A 13,526-nucleotide genomic window follows, 5' to 3' on the forward strand; every position below is an offset into this window, starting at 1 on the left:
TGGTATCTAAGGAAAGCAACGAGCAGGGAACCTCTCACATCTTACGCTTACCTGACCGAGTCAGTTAGTCAGTCTTAAGCTTGGAGTGCTCAAAGGCGATCTTGAAAGTTAGGAGCTGTCTAGATGTAAGTTAACCTTAGGATAGAGAGTCTATGCTTGTTTAAGTTGATTGCAATTAACATCTAAATATTAACTAATTTCTCTCTTTTTATAGATTTAAGATTCTTAGGTTCTTCTCTTTAGATTTTCTTCACTCTTTTCTCACTTTATTATAAAAAAAAAAAATATATATATATATATATTATAAAAACTAAAATTTTTTGTGTTTGCTCTAAAGTATAATTGTAAGGTGTATGCTTGGCCGTAGATCGTTACGACCAGAAATCCAACCTTTTGATCCAGAAATAGAAAGAACCTTTAGAGCCAACAGACGTAAAAATATGGACCGAAATCAGGAGAATGATCCACCCAGGCAATTGAAGGAGTACTTTACTTCTTCCACATATACCTACTCTTCGTGTATTCAAGTGCCCCCTGTGGAGGCCACTCAATATGAAATTAAGTCCAGTATAATCCAAATATTACCTTCATTTTATGGACTTAGTAATGAGGACCCTTATAAACATCTTGAAGAATTTCTTGAGATATGCTCAACTGTCAAAATTCACAACTTCTCCGATGATGCTCTTAGGTTAAAATTATTCCCTTTCTCACTTAAGGACAAAGCCAAATACTGGCTACATACTTTGGATTCCATGACTATATCAACCTAGGACCAGCTGCAAGGAGAGTTTCTCAAGAAATATTTTCTCATAGGAAAAACTAATCAAATAAAGAAAGCCATAACTAGTTTTTTCCAATTAGATGGAGAAATGTTTCATAAAACATGGGAGAGATTAAAGGACCTTATTAAAAAATATCCCCACCATGCTGTACCCAAGTGGTAGTTAATCCAATATTTTTATGATGAGCTATCTGAAAGACATCGACAAATAGTCGATGCATCATGCGGTGGGACATTCATGCTGAAAAGTGAGGATGAGGCATGGCAACAGTTTGAAATTTTAAGTGAAAATTTATTACATCATATGTCTGCCTCTATTAGAGATAAACTCATGTTAAACCCAAAAAGAGGTAGAATATATGAAGTAGAAAATGCCATAGATATCCATCATAAGGTAGATGAATTGTCCCAAAAGTTAGATCGATTATTAAGTATGGGACAGTCACCTTCTCCATCCCATCAGATACAAGATATATATGCATTGTGTTCGAGCCCCACTCATTGTGTGAATGATTATCAGGTTGCACCACAGTTTTCTGAACATGTACAAGAACAAGTCCATCAAGCCCAAACTACTCATAGACCAGGGAACAACCCCTATTCTAGTACGTACAATCCAGGATGGAGAAACCATCCGAATTTCTTATGGAAATCACAACCAGTGGTTCCTCTGGTGCAACAAAGATCAGGTTACCCAGATGTAACTTTTAGGCAGCCATCCCAGCCACAATACCAGAACCCTCCTCAACCCACTCCGAGTACTCATAGCTCGACTTTCGAAGAAAAGGTACTGCAAGCACTTAAAGGACTAGAAATGAATACCCAACTCCTTCACTCCCATACGCAATCAATAGCGAAGCTAGAGACCCAGATAGGTCAGCTAGCAACAGCTTTCAGTAGGAGGGAAGAAGGCAAATTACCTAGTCAGCCTATTAATAACGCAAAAGGTCAGTACATGGCTGAAAGCTCCATTGGTCTTGAAACTTTTTCCAAACATGCCAAATTGATCATGACCCTTAGAAGCAGAAAAATCTTAAATCAACCTGAAGCAATCCAACAACAAGAGCAACCAATTTTAGCTACAACAGAAAAGAAGAAATCTGAAGAGATGAAAGAACCTGTTAACCCAGCATCTTACTTGCCTAAAGCCCCATTTCTAGATGCCCTGAAAAATCCTATTCCTGCAGATAAGAAGGGAAGAAGACTTGACGAGATATTGAAATTGTTTAAACAAGTCCAAATTAATCTTCCCCGTCTAGACGCAATCAAACAGGTCCCTGCTTATGCCAAATTTTTGAAGAATTTGTGCACCCAAAAATATAAATCTAGATCACAAATTCCAAAGAAAGTATGCCTCACTAAATAGGCTAGTTCTGTCTTCCAGCATGCCACTCCTCCAAAGCTTAAGGACCCAGGAGCCCCCATCATTTTCTGTGTTATAGGAAATTATCACATTGAAAAAGCTCTTCTGGACTAAGGGGCAAGTGTGAATCTTTTACCTAGTTCAGTGTATGAACTTTTTGGATTCAGAGAACTGAAACCCACATCAGTCACACTGCAATTAGCTGACAGATCAATTAAAGAACCACATGGAATGCTTGAGGATATCTTGGTCAAGGTAGATGAGTTTTACTTTTCAGTTAATTTTTTGATTCTCGACATGGAACTAAGTGGCAACCCAAGATAAATTTCCATTATCTTAGGATGACCCTTTCTAGCTACAGCAAATGCATGCATTAATTGTAGGACAGGAGTCATGGACATATCATTTGAGAATAAGAAACTGAGACTAAATGTGTTTGGTGCTTCCCAAGGACCATCAATGGATAGTTGCTTCAAAGTAGATACACTAGAAGACATTATAGAAGATGCAACACCCACAATTCTAGCACCAAACCCCTTAGATACTTGCTTGGCTCACTTTGGAGTGTATGACTTTAAGGGATATATGAAAGAAGTTAACACCTTGTTGGATACACCACACGATAAAACCATTCCTCCATGGACAATCAAGTATGAGCCATTGCCCACCTTTTGTTGGTTTTATTGCATATGACGTCTGGCTGAAGATGTTAAACTTAGCACTTTTTGGAAGGCAACCTAATTTTTTTTTATTTTATTTTAATTGATCTTTATTTTTTTAAAGGATCGCTCTGTATGGAAGAGTCTATCAATAAACTTGACGTCTGGCTGAAGATGTAAAACTTAGCACTTGTTGGGAGGCAACCCAACGATTTCATATTTTTTTTACTTTACTGCAGCTACAGAAATTTAGAACAAGAGCCTATTAATCAATGAAGCTATCTTCAACTTTCGAAGCAAAATTATCCTAGGTGCATTCTCTCCTTTTATTTTCTTTGCTTTCCTACTCCATTGAGGACAATGTAGATTAAGTTGGGGGGGAAAGAAAATGGAAATTAATCAAATCCTCGAGTATGGTCAGAAATAATTAGTTTTGTGTATCCAAATTTTATTTTGATTAAGAGTCAATTAGGCATCCTAATAAATGAATGATTAACGGTCAAGATAATTTTAGAGATACTGAGGAATAAATTATTATGAAAATCCAATGAATGGTAGGATTTGGACTAGACCAAATTTTAGGAGTGATTCTACAACCCTCTTCTTACTGATCTCAATAAAGAATCTTCTTCATGAGAGATTGGGTGGAAAGGTCGAGGTATGCAAAAATTCTCCTTAAATTATACTTTTTATTTAAAAAAAAAATATTGGTTTCTTACTGAGTAACCGGGCCCCTTCGCCTAAGTGTTGTGGTTTGCGTAAAAAGGTGGGCAATGTTAAAAAAAAAAAAAAAAGTGGATAGTAAGGGGACTAAATTGCAAGAAGATAATAAACCCCTCTCACATTAAGTTAGAGGATTTAAAAAGTAAAGTGGGGAGTTGGTGAAAGAAAAGCTCTAGAAATTTCTTTAGTTAATACTCAACCACTAATTAGGTCAAATTGATAATCCAATGAAGTATCTCTTTAATGGTCTGACCAGATATCATCTATCTTTTGAGATGCCTAACCTAATTTTTGATTCAAGACCGAGTCGGTATACAATGCTGATATATCTATTTTACTCGAGGATGAGCAAAATTCAAGTTGGAGGATGTGATAAATACTTAATTTAAGTCATTTAAAGCAAAAAATCATATTTAATTTATTTTATTTATTAAGAATTTGATGCTTCTTTTTATGTTTTACAGAAAAGATGATCGCCGATACAAAGAGTCCGATTCATAGATCAAAAAGACTCAAGTTTGAAGAAAAGTAGACTTAAAATAAAATTAAAATAAAAAAAAGATACATACGGTATTATAGAAAATGAAGATACTATGCAAGGAATCCAAAATGATTTAGACGTTATTGTGAAGAAACAAAAATTTTTTTTTGGTAATCAAAAAGAAATAAAAGCTTCCTGGGTGCGCGAGTGGGCGTGGGCACAAGCGCGAGTGGCAGCAGGCGCGGGCACAAGCGCGTGGGCACGTGAGTGGCAGCGGGCGCACAGGATGGCAGGTTCGCAGGGAATTTGGCATGGCGGACATAGTGGCGAGAGATCTGGAAATTAAAGGAAAAAAATTTAATTTTTGGAAATACTTCAAGAGAATTTTTTAGTCCCACATCGAAAAATCATGTAAAACTCCTCCCTCCTAACATCTATAAAAAGACTTTTGTACTCCCATTAGAGGAGGAGCCCAAAAATTCTTCTAGAGCCTTGCATAGAGGAATAGAAAGGGACTACTTCATGAGCAGCTAGGCTAGCAGTCTCGGGAGTGGAGAAGAAAGTTTGTAACGACATAGAGATAGTTTATTGTTCTAAACTTTCTTGAATTTCTTTATATGCAATAAAGATTATGCATTTTATTTAAATCATCATGAGTTCTTTATTTGCTATCTTTCATATGCTTTTATTTATGCTTTCCTGTTAGATTAATATTAGGAACAACTTTTACTTTCTGGAGACGCACCGTGATCTACGGGTACGGGGCGTACCGAGGAAAGAAGAGTTGTTTACCTAGTACTTTTTGGAGACGCACCGTGATCTACGGATATGGGGCGTGCCGAGGAAAGATAGGTATTTTTTCTAAGATTAATCATATCTATTTAATTAAAAAAGAGATACAACTCTGCTAATGCAAATTAATTCAAAACTCTCGAGCTCTTTATTTTTTAATTATATAAATTTTAAGATAATTTATTTTCTAAATCAAAATAACACTTCTGTCTTTTAATCTCAACTTAGCCCAAGGTCTTTGAGGATACGATCTCAACTCATCCTACTTGTTGCCCAGCTATGCAACCCAAGAGGGGGGGTGAATTGGGTTTCTAAAAATTTTAAGCTTAACTTATGACTTATGAAAAATATTTGATAAAGTTAAATAAATAGGGAGAGTAAAATTAATTCAAGACTAATGGCTAAAAGCAAGAATGCAAGAGAGTAGTGAAGAGTTAAAGAAGAGCAATTAGACACACCACAAACAAAGGATTTATAGTGATTCGGTGCCAACCTTGTACCTACATCCACTCCCCAAGCTCCTACTTGGAAATTTCAATCCACTAATCTTGTATTCAACCCGAATACAAATGTCGGAAACTCCGACTCTAGCTATCCCAAGCTAGACCACTTGTTTTCCGGGTACAAGCCAACCCAATACACTCCGATTCTAGGTTCGGATCAACCTTCCCTTATTTTGGAACCCTTCCAAAACAAAAACAATCACTCAAACCGAGTATAACAATCAATAGCACAAATAAGTACAAAGAAAGCTCCTTTAATGAGCGAATATGACTTTAAATATACTTTACTCAAAGAGAAGAAGACCCTTTTGGATTTCCTCAAGGTGGTTGGAGACTTGAATGTGCACTTGAGGAGTTGGTGAGCTTGGATTAAAGGCTTCTTGAATGCTTTGAGTGAGCTCTTGCTTAGGGCTGAAAAGTTTGCTTGAAATCTCTTTTTCAAAAGCTCTCTTCTTGAATTCTCTTCTTGATTCCCACCTTTTTGTCCCTTTTATAGCTTTAAGAAATAGTGAAAATCATTATAGGCTAAAAAAGAGCCGTTAGACCACATTAAATAAGTATTAAAAGCATTTAAAATGGGTTAAAAACTAGCCGTTGCAGAAAAATCCCGTCACAGGGGTCGACTCATGAGTCGACTCATGCCTAGGGGTCGACTCACGGGTCGACCTCTGTGGAAAATCATCACAGAATCGAACGGGATGCAAGGTTCTGTAAAACTGGCTTAAAACCCGCAGAGGTCGACTCATGGGTCGACTCATGCCTTGGGGGTCGACTCATGGGTCAACTCACAGGATGTGCCAAGTCTGTGCCAGCCAAAAATTTTAGCGTGCCAGTCAACTCATGTGCTATGAGTCGACTCATGGGTCGACTCATGATTTTCAATCATGCATATCTTTCAAAATACAAGTCCAAAATCAATAAAATTTTTACCAGTGGATCACAAATCTTTTGTTCTATAATTTGACACTTTCAAATCAGGGTTTTGGTAAAATTATAATTTTGCCCTTGAAGAGCAAAAAGTCTTTTTCAAGTGAGAAACATTAGTACCCCTTCAACTGCTTTGTAATCATCAAAATCAATCTAAGGAGCAACAATCTCCCCCTTTTTGATGATGACAAAACACTTGAACAAAAGCATTTATATGAATCAATGATCATGAATTTTAAAGGAATGAAATGCATTATAGGTAGTTTGAAGATAAATAGAAAATTTACTACCAACTTATAAGTGCATTTGCTTGAAAAGAAGATTGATTCTTTTGGCATGTGATACATGTGCCCATTTGCATAAATAATTTGCCTATTGCTTAATGAATTGAAAATTTGCTCATTTGATTATGTGATTTTGGTATCAAAGTAAAAAATTTATTTTTGTTATCAGAGCAAAGCAGAATTTACCTTAGGATTTGAAAATTGCATGTTTGAAAATATCTCATTTGCTCATTTGCTTGTTTTTCAATTTTCTTAGCATCTTGAAAATTCGCTCATTCTCATTTGATTATTTAATTTTAGTATCAGAGCAAGTTTAACAATTAAGTGTATCAATGCATGTCTAAGAATTAATTTTAAAGTATATCAGAGCATGTCAAATTTTAAAGTTTGCTCATTTGCTTTTTCCTTAGCAATTCACTCATTTTGTGCTTAAGCCTTTTATCAATCTTGCTTTTGATATTTTTCTTCTCAATTCACTCATTTTATTTTTAAGTCTTTTATTTATCTTTCTTTTGATACTTTTTGCTTTAATTTCTCCCAATTCACTTATTTTATTTTTAAGTCATTTATTAATCTTGCTTTTGATATTTTTCTTTAATTTCTCCCCCTTTTTGACATCATCAAACATTATTAACTCCCCCTCTTTTTTTGAATACATTTTCTCTCTTTTTTTTTTGTTTCTTCAAACTTCTTGTGCTAATCATTAATTTTACTGACATTAATGTTTACTCCCCTGAATACAGCAATCATAAAATAAAATATGCCATTGAGTACCATAGATATGAAATAGCAACATACATTAAAAGTCAAAGAGTAGATATATAATCAAAAGGTGATTGGTACCATAGCTGTTCCAATACATATTCCATAATATAAAAGTCAACCAGTTAATATCATTATATGGCCCAAAAGATATATCCTAGAAAGAACAACAGACAAGGCTAGCTACAAGGATCTAGTAGAGCTCATGACTAGATGGATCAGAATCAGATGTATCGGAGATAGGATGGAGAGATAATGGATCACGACCAAAGACTCATCCTCTACCCCATCTGCCTCTGCCACGAGTGGAGGTGCTGGCACGAGTAGGTGGGCGAGATGATCCTGAAGGCTGAGAAGCCATAGACTGGACTGCAAGAGAGAGCCTGATGGTATCAGGAAGGTTCAGGGCTCTCGAAACAGACTGAAGCAGTGCAGTGAACTGTGTTGAAGCATGCTCACTAGAGCCTCTGATCTCTCTCCTCAAGAAATCAAATCCGCCCTCTAATACACCTCTAAGTCTGCCAGCCTCCACAGTTAGGTCTATGACCTCAATAGTGCACTCCTGTGGCTGTGGATGGGCCAGAGCTAACACTTGCCCCTGCAAGTCAAGTACTCTCCCAGTCAGTCTCAAAATGTAATCCTCGAGCTGCTGAATCCGAACTGACTGATCTGAGATCATCTGAAATACAGTGGAGATATGGAGGATCAATGTCTGATCAGATGCATCTAATGATGTGGATCCCAATGCAAAGGCTGAAGTACTCCACTGACGAGAAAGCAAGGAAGCCACACGCTGAGAAATCAGCTCAATCTGATCATCAGCTAATCTGAACTTTGAGGTAGGTGCTCTGTTGTCTGGCTGCTGAATTGGTGTGTGCCTCCTGGTGGACTCTGAAGGGCCAGCCTCTGGATCTGAAACAAACTGGATGTCTGGAGATGCTGTCCTAAAGTCATGGAGAGGTGATGAGGGACCTTCTTCCTCAGCTCTGTCCTCAACTCTATCCTCAGCTCTCTCCTCAGCTCTTTCTTCTGTACTTTTGATCCAACCACCATCAATCCTAGTGAATCCCATGCGGTGCAGAGTGTGTTGGTTGATGGTGTCAGCATGAGAAAGCCTAGCAGATGCCTTCCCCTCAAAACTAACTCCAAACCTCCTAAATACCAGTGTGAGGGCCATACCAAAAGGCAAATGTGCCTTGGATCTATTTAGTGTTTCTCTCATGGCCTCAATCATTAAAGCAGGGAGGTTTAAGGGGGTTTGGGTGATCACATGAAACATTATATATATGTCTCGGTCAGAAAGAAGGTCATGTCTGCCACTTCTCAGGAAGAAAAGCTTTGTTACTAATTGATGTAGAATTCTCATTTCAATTGACAAGATCTTGGCTTCTAATTTATTTAGACTTTCCGAGTAAGTTCCTCCTAAAATCACATTGATCCCTTCTTCCTTCACTGGGAGTTCCATGTTAGAATATCCCTCACAGGGCAAATGTAGAATCTCTCCCAAAATAATAGGATCTAAGCAGATATCAATTCCCTTAATAGTAGAGGTTACTGTTCCATTGCCATAGTGCAGATTCAGATAAAACTCTCTAACCAAATCTATATATGTAACTTCTTTGAGAGAACAGTAAAATCCCCAACCTTGGTTTTTGATCTTTGAACCAAAGGAGAAACTTTCTTTTTCAAAGAATCTGAAGTCCACATTCTTGCTGGTTTCTACTTTTCTGTCAGAGAGTGGGATTTTGCTAGGGCTAAGAGGAGACTGAGAGGGGATCTGGTGCAGATGCTGAAGCCGGAAAGGGAGCAGAGGAGGTCTGAGAGGCTTGCCTTTTTCTGCGGACGCCTTCTTCCAGCTCACAAACTAATTTCCTTCTTTGAGGAAGTTTCATTTTTGGGGCCATTCTCACCACAAGAGCAAGCAAGGAGACTCAGAAGATCAAATGGGTGAGGAGAAGGAGGGTTATTAGAAGATGGAAAGGAATTTTTGGTGGAGAGAAATCCTGATTTTGAGAAGAACGCTGGAAGCTAGGGCACGCTCCAACCGCTTCAATCAAGGGAGAAAGATGCGAAAAGCTCCTTTCCCAAGGGGTGATTTGAGGTGGAGAGGTGATGGGAGAAGGATCTAGGGCTAAAACTTTGGATTTGGATAGAACGAAGATGAGGACGGTGAGTTTTGGAGGGAGGAAGACGAAGGAGGGGTCGGCTCATGAACGGGCTTTAAGTTAAAAAGAAATGAACCCGTGGGATGTTGGCCAAAAATTTTAAATATGCCATTGGGTCGACCCTAGGGGGTCGACTCATGATTCACAAAATTTCAAGAAAAATATGAATAAATTTCAAAAAAATTCAGAATTTTGGGAGAAAAATTTTTGCTCAATGACAAGTTGTGAGAGATATAATCTTGAGCGTTTAGGTCCAAGAGAGATGATGGAAATTGAGCTCAAAGAAATTTTGACATCGATTCCTTGGAATTGGAGAAATATTTAGGCAAATGGATCAAGAATTCCTAGATTTCTCCTAATTTCACAGAATCTATCCTCACTTAGGGCCTTTGTAAAGATATCGGCTAATTGATTTTCAGTACAAACATAGTCAAGAATTATATCTTTATTTTGAACATATTTTCTTATAAAATGATGTCTTATTTTAATATGTTTAGACCTTGAATGTTGAATTAGATTTTTAATAAGATTTATGGTACTAGTGTTATCACATCTTATGGGTGTTTCATTAAGTTTGATACCAAAGTCTTCGAGTTGTTGCTTAATCCACAAGATTTGAGCACAACAACTTTCGGCTGCAATGTATTCGGCTTCAGCCATAGACAGTGCTACTGAATTTTGTTTCTTGCTAAACCAGGAGATTAGGTTAACTCCAAGAAATTGACAAGTTACACTAGTGCTTTTTCTGTCTAAACTACATCCAGCAAAATCAGCATCTGAATATCCTAATAAATCAATTAGTGAGTCCTTAGAGTACCATAATCCTAGAGTTTGAGTATCATTTAAATATCTAAAGATTCTTTTAACAGCATTCAAGTGAGACTCTTTAGGATTAGATTGAAATCTAGCACACAGACAAACACTAAACATGATATCAGGTCTACTTGCAGTTAAATATAATAGAGAGTCAATCATACCTCTATAATATTTTAAGTCTACACATTTACCTTCTTCATCCTTGTCAAGCTTACATGAGGAGCTCATGGGTGTGCCAATTGCTTTGGAGTTCTCCATTCCAAATCTTTTGAGTAATTCCTTGGTGTACTTGCTTTGGGTGATGGAGATTCCTTCCTTTATTTGTTTGATTTGGAGTCTGAGGAAAAATATAAGTTCTCCCATCATGCTCATCTCGAACTCCCCCTGCATGAGCTTAGCAAAGTCTTGACAAAGAGATTCATTAGTAGACCCAAAAATAATATCATCAACATATATTTGTATAATTAACATATCATTTTGATTTCTTTTAACGAAGAGGGTTGTATCTACATTATCTCTTGAAAAACCATTATTTAGTAAAAATTTGCTTAGCCTATCATACCAAGCCCTAGGTGCTTGTTTTAAACCATATAGAGCTTTATTTAATTTAAAAATATGATTAAAAAAAGCATGATTTTCAAAATCTGGGGGTTGTTCTACATAGACTTTTTCAGCAATATATCCATTCAAAAATATACTTTTGACATCCATTTGAAATAATTTAAATTTCATAAAGCAAGCATATGCAAGTAGAAGTCTAATGGCCTCTAATCTAGCAACAGGTGCAAAGGTCTTATCAAAATCAATTCCTTCTTCTTGATTATAATCTTTAGCAATCAATCTTGCTTTATTTCTTATTACATTTCCATGTTCATCTAATTTGTTCCTAAAGACCCACTTTGTGCCAATTATTGAATAATTTTTAGGTCTTGATACTAAAGTCCATACATTATTTCTTTCAAATTGATTAAGTTCCTCTTGCATTGCATTAATCCAATTATAATCATTTTCAGCTTCTTCAATAGTTTTTGGTTCGAGATGAGAGACAAAAGCACAATGATTAAATACATCTTTAAGTGAAGAACGAGTTTTTACCCCATGCATAGGATCACCAATAATTAACTCCTTAGGGTGATTGTGAACATACCTCCATTCTTTGGGTAGGTCATTTGTACCTTGAGGTTGTTCTTGATGTTCTTCACCTCCCTCATCCTGTTTGTCTTCATGTTCCTTGTCATCTTAAATTGTTGAATCTTTCAGAGTGATCTCCTTCATTCCTTCTATAAGAGGATCTGCATCATCAACACCTTCATTCTTCCTTGAAGGAAGATCGTTAGATTCATCAAAGACAACATGTATGGACTCCTCTACTACTAAAGTTTTTTTGTTAAAAACTCTAAAAGCTTTACTAGTGGAGGAGTAACCAAGAAAGATTGCTTCATCTGATTTTGTATCAAATTTTCTAAGTCTTTCTTTACCATTATTTAATACAAAACATCGGCAACCAAAAATATGAAAATAAGCAATATTAGGTTTTCTTTCTTTCCAAAGCTCATAGGGGGTTTTCTTTAAAATTTATCTAATCAAAGTATGATTTAAAATGTAACATGCTGTGTTAATTGCTTCCGTCCAAAAATATCTTGGAAGGTTGCTTTCATAAAGCATGGTACGGGCCATTTCTTCTAAAGTTCTATTTTTCCTTTCTACTACCCCATTTTGTTGGGGTGTCCTAGGAGCAGAGAAGTTATGGCCAATTCTTTTTTCATCATAAAAGTTTTCAAAATCTTGATTTTCAAATTCAGTTCTATGATCACTTCGAATATTTTGAATTGAAAATCCTTTCTCATTAGTGACTTTTCGATAAAATTTAGTGAAAACATGAAAAGTTTCATCTTTATGTGCCAGAAAGAAAATCCAAGTAAAATGAGAGTAATCATCTATAATTATAAAATCATATCATTTTTCTCCTAGACTAGTGGTTCTAGTAGATTCAAATAAGTCCATATGCAAAAGCTCTAAAGGTCTAGAGGTTGAAACAATATTTTTGGATTTAAATGAAACTCTTGTTTGTTTACCTAGTTGGCATGCATCACAAATTCTATCCTTTTCAAAATTCAATTTTGGCAAACCAAGAACTAATTCTTTCTTAATTAATTTTGAAAGAGAATGCATGCTAATGTGTGCAAGTCTGCGATACCAAAGCCAACTAGTCTCATTAATTTTAGCATTCAAGGATATTAGGCATTGCATGTTTATTTTGGCTAGATCATTTAAATCTACCATATAAACATTACCATGTCTATGTCCAATAAATTTAATGCCATCATTAATAGGACTAGTTACAATGCAAACAGACTATTCAAAAACAACTTTATATCCTTTATCACAAAATTGACTAATGCTTAGTAAATTATGCTTTAAACCATCTACTAACAGAACATTTTCAATGTATTTGGAGGGAGTGATACCAATGTTACCTATACCGATGATCTTTCCTTTGCCATTATCTCCAAAGGTGACCATCCCTCTATTCTTAGCATCAAGAGTGATGAATTGGGATTCATCACCAGTCATGTGTCTCGAGCATCCACTGTCAAGATATCATTTCATGTTTCCTCCTTGGGATGCTAGACACATCTGCAAGCAAAAGTCAAGTTTTTGTTTTAGGTACCCAAGCTTTCTTGGATCCTTTTTGGTTAGTTATAATGGTTCCTTTTGGAACCCATATTTTTTTATATTTGAATTTGCAGACTTGTTAGAGAAGCAAGTGTATGACTTATGTCCTACTCTACCACATTTGAAGCAAGTAATATTAGAAGACTTGTTACTTAAAGAGTTTACATAAATATTTTTCAGATATTTTTATTTCTTCAAGGGGTTATAGCCAAGTCCAGCCTTATCATACACGACCTTTTGATTTTCAAGAATCATATTAAGTTTATTTGAACTCAAGGTAAATTTTTCAACTAATGGTTTTAACTTGGCAATTTCATTCTTTAAACTTTGATTTTCTTGAAGCAGGATGGATTTTTCAATTGAAACATTTTTATTTTGTTTCAATAAAGATTGATTTTTCAATTTTAGATCTTTGTTCTTCATTTCTAGTTTCTTTAATTCATCAACTAAATCATAAAAAGCTTCATGTAATTCTTCAAATGTAAAGTCACTAGGAGTTTCAGAAATTACCTCATTTTCATGTGCCATAAGGCATAGGTTAGCTTGTTCAGTCGAGTTTTCCTCTTCGGAGCTTGAGTCATCACTAGCACT

At 36.0% G+C, this 13,526-nt stretch overlaps 1 pseudogene; it reads right to left on the reverse strand.

Annotated features, from left to right (window-relative positions):
• Window positions 1-836: 836 nt before the first annotated feature.
• Window positions 837-934, reverse strand: LOC114913395 (small nucleolar RNA R71; annotated as a pseudogene).
• Window positions 935-13,526: the final 12,592 nt, after the last annotated feature.

Source organism: Elaeis guineensis, chromosome 5, assembly GCF_000442705.2.
Source record: "Elaeis guineensis isolate ETL-2024a chromosome 5, EG11, whole genome shotgun sequence".
Lineage (NCBI taxonomy): Eukaryota > Viridiplantae > Streptophyta > Magnoliopsida > Arecales > Arecaceae > Elaeis > Elaeis guineensis.